General features: G+C 30.8%; 1 long non-coding RNA gene across 1 annotated transcript; it reads right to left on the bottom strand.

The window, feature by feature from the left end:
* Positions 1 to 1,034: 1,034 nt before the first annotated feature.
* LOC148028976 (uncharacterized) lies at positions 1,035 to 1,427 on the bottom strand. Its single transcript, XR_015692490.1, has 3 exons — positions 1,316 to 1,427; positions 1,167 to 1,229; positions 1,035 to 1,081 (listed from the first exon to the last, which is right to left on the bottom strand). It is a non-coding gene; the product is annotated as an uncharacterized LOC148028976 (long non-coding RNA).
* Between the last annotated feature and the right edge of the window lie 2,936 nt (positions 1,428 to 4,363).

The raw sequence follows: 4,363 nt of genomic DNA, 5'->3' as shown, positions 1-4,363 counted from the left end.
TTCCTAGTAGCCAATAAAGAATCTCCTTAATCATATCATCACTTATTGGCTTCTTCGTATCCTTAATCAAGACTCGAAAGCTAGCTTCAATCTTTTTGAGATTCATGTATGTACTCTTTAAAGAAAAGTATATATCATGAATTGTAGGCATACCAAGATACTTCAAAAGTATGGTTTCCATGTTCTCTTTTGTCATATTAACCTGCATTGAATAGCAAAAAGAGAATAAGTAACTTATTATACTATGTATAGATAATTAAATGATACAAATTATAATATGAAAAGCCATAAATTTAACTATATGACTATTATATATATATATATATATATATATATATATATATATATATATATATATATATATATATATATATATCAACTATAAAGCTACCCTTTAAGCATCACTTGAAATGTTAATCTCAAAGCTACAAATTGAACTACATGACTACAATTATATATATCTAATTAAAATATAAATTAACAATAAAGTTGCCCTTTGAGTATCATTTGAAATGTTAATCTCAATGCCTTGGTTTGGGAGATCTTTAAATTCCTAATTCAAATAAAATTAAAAAATTAGATTATGCTTTTCATGTATGACATAAACAAAAATATAAACATTTACATCTAGCACATTTGGTTCTTTTTCGTTGATGTTGGTACCTCGTTTCATGCTCCTTTGTTGCAAAAGATCCATCATCTTCTCACTTGGCTAGTCAACACGTAAAATAAATAGTTATGTAATAAATCATATATTTAGTTATTCACTAAACTATGACGCTATTGTTCTCTCACAAACATATATCAAATACCTTCCTCTTTCTTTGACTTTTTCGAGATATTTCGTTAATGTCATCATCTGAATTAGCCTACGTTCAAAACTAAAATTAGTAATCACATTAAAAAAATTTATATAGAAAAAAAAGTTTCATACCTTATCATTGCTTGAACTACAAATACTTTGTTCCGGAGTTTCTTAATGTTTAGTTGAGTACATTATTTTGTCTAAACCATGTGATAATAACTTTGAAAAACTAGCACAATTTTCCATATCAAGTGTCTCATCTTCATTTTCAACATCCTACATTTTAAGCATGTAAAGGATAAGATACTGTTATAAACATGAATCATATGGTCAATCTTAAATTTAATATAAAGCAAAGAACCTCATCAGATGTAGAACATTGAAATTCTTCAAAGCTCTTTTCTTCCTCCACGAACATATTCATCTGTGGGAAATGAAAGTTAATGTATAAGTATCTGTATAAGAGACATTCTCAAAGAAAGTTATTAGATATGAGCTTAAAAGCATTACCTGCAATGATAAATCTGTTTGCTTGTATTGTTGTCCTTCAAAGGAGCTACTTTCTTCAAGAGGCTACATCAATAAAATAAGATCATGTGTATACATCAAATGTCTCCAAAATATATGGAATCAAGTACAAAAATGATAAACATATAATAAGATTATAAGATACCTTTTCCAAACCTTGTTCATTCGAAATATCATCCATGCTAGGAATGTATACATCAAGTTGATTAAAATCAATAGTAGCAACATATGGTTCACTCTACCATCAATAGACACCCCTAAACGAGTATGGGAGAAAAAGAACAAATCCTACACTTATGATATCAAACTTATAAATCATATCATCTTATCATTGATGATGTTATGTCATTTGATACATTTTGAAGCTTATCTATATCATCCACTCCAAGAGATACGGATAATTCTCTCTATATGTCATAAGATTAATAATTCAATAACTAAGAATCTACACCTCAAATATTAGGAAAGCCAATAAAAAAAAGTAACAATCAACTTACCTTTTTTAAAAGATCTTTTTTCTTCAAATACTTTCTTTCATCTTGCTTTGTACCCTTCCACCAGTCATATATGTCATTCTCTCTCCATATGTACTCACATCCAGTAAACTTCAATGGTAAAATCTCATGGTGATTCTCTAATATGATTTTCATGATATACTCTTTATCCGGAGTTTTATAACGTAGATCATCTGGGTTTAAGGATTCAAACCACGTATGTACTCGATGATAAGTTTTTAGCATGACAGTGTGTTGAATTTAAAAGTATTCAGCCAAGAGCTTTTTTCCATAAAGTCTACCCTATTCTTTAAATTTCAACATGGGTGACCGATAGATATCATCATATGATGGTATGCGTATCACTCCTATTGATACTCAAGTGATCAAATATCATTAGTTAGTATAATCATTTCAAAAAATGACTCATTATCAACATAAGAAAGCTAGTAATACCTGATTCTTGGCTTGAAGAAGTGTTAAGGCAAGCAATCTCAATGTCTTCCTTTCTTGCATTGTCTTTTGTGTCATATTTAGTAACTTGTTCACCTATATATACATAGAGTTAACCAAAGCTCATGATAATACAAGGTTATGAAAATTTTCAATAACACAAAAGAAAGTAATTAGATATTTTGTATCAATTTGGGTCACCAAATTTGCACAAGTTTTTGATCCTTAAAGTTGGTACCTGCATCTTTACTTGAAGAAACATTATCACAAGTAACCTCCCGATCTCCCTTTCTTACATTACCTCTTTTCCCACCTTTTGTTGTTCTTTTATCTATATTTATATATATACATACAATTACTCAAAGTTTAAAAATATGAATAACTATGAACATTTTAAATTAGGCAAAGAGACTAATTAAAGCTAGTTAATCTCAAAATGAATCACCTAATAAAGCAAGATGTAAAATATGTACACATTTTAACTTTCAAAGTTTAGTAGAAATAAAGGCATATACCTGTATTGTGATTTGAAGAGACATTAGGGCCAATGACCTCCTTAGCTTTCATTGTTCCATTATCTCATGTACCATCATTTGTGATTTTGTTACCTTTATGTACACATAATAAACCAAAGTTTAGAAACATAAGAGACTTATATTTTTAAAAAAGAAGTGCTATATCAAACTAAATAACTTAATTTCTTAGCACTTGGATTAGAACACATGAATTAGTAATAAAATTAGGTATAAATTTAGTTATTAGAGTTAGTTACCTTTCACTTCTTCCACAACTGAATCCACAAGCCCAAGTAGTTTGGGATCCTCACTCATCATTTTTTTCAAAAGAGCCATCATCTCTAGATTAGAAGTCGACATGGCAAACCTACATAGGCATGGTAACAATAAGAAAGTGTTTGCAATGCATGTTTGAAAATGTAAATTACATTAAGCAATACAAAACAAAAGACTTCAATAAACATACCATCATAACATTGTTGCCTCATGCTCATGCGAACGCCACATGGTAGGTACAATCTTTCTTTTATTGTCAATTACAACTGCTTTTGTTTTGAGTACTTGCCATTGCTTTTTCGTGGATACACATAGCCACCAATCCTTCCAATCTTGATCCTCTATTCTCACTTTCCAAATATTTTATTGCAACTGTACATTAGTTAGCTAGCCCACTTTTACTTGCTTCATTTCATAGTGTACTGCTCTTATAACGGCACATTTGAGGTCATTTGGCTCACATAAAGCATCTAGATGAGACTTCATATAGACAACATCGTTTTCCTCTAGCCAAGGAGGAATGCAACCGATGTAACCTATCTTAATCAAACGTGACCTTGGTCTCAAATCTTTTGTCTCATATGCGATGATATTGTTTCCATGTTGAAGTGGAATAAATTTGTGTAACAATGATTGTATTGGTCTAATACAATCCCATGAAAATGGAACAAAACCATTTTGCAAGACACTCATACCTGTAGTGGTATCCACAACTAGACTTTCATGGCCACTTTCAACCACAATACATTGTCTATAGTAATAAGCTCCAAAAAATAGTTTCACTTCACCATTGCATTCAAACGAAAAAAATGATGATATGCATGCTTTCCAATGGCCAACATCTATGTCCACTCTAGAGTCTTCATCGCATCTTACCACCACTTTATCTCCCACTTTATAAACTTCTCCCTTTAGAAAAACCTTTTTATATTATGTCACTGTTTCCACCTCTATGTTGAAGCTATGATGAACATATCTCCTTTCTTGATTAGTTGCATCCCTGCGTCTTAACTTCTTTGCTCCTATGGTTATTCCCTTTGTTAGAGCTACTCTTTTGCATGCACAATATTTAGCCTTTTCTAAAAAACTCCATATTTCTTTTGCTTTCTCCACACATGATACATGCATGAGACCTAATGCATGCCATTCTAGACATTCATCGTACCTATTAGAATCCACTAAGTATGCATCAGGTGGTAGTAAAGCTTTGTGGAGTTCTCTTGTCATCCTTTGATACAGCATAAGTCTGTCACATTGGTCTTTTGTAATATGCATAAATATTCATGTAAAGA

The sequence above is a fragment of the Lygodium microphyllum genome, chromosome 11 (genome assembly GCF_053477565.2).
Source record: "Lygodium microphyllum isolate KBCC chromosome 11, Lygodium_microphyllum_v1.1.10, whole genome shotgun sequence".
Taxonomy (NCBI): Eukaryota; Viridiplantae; Streptophyta; class Polypodiopsida; order Schizaeales; family Lygodiaceae; genus Lygodium; species Lygodium microphyllum.
Note: the sequence above shows the minus strand (reverse complement) of the source record. Positions and strands in the feature narration are given on the sequence as shown.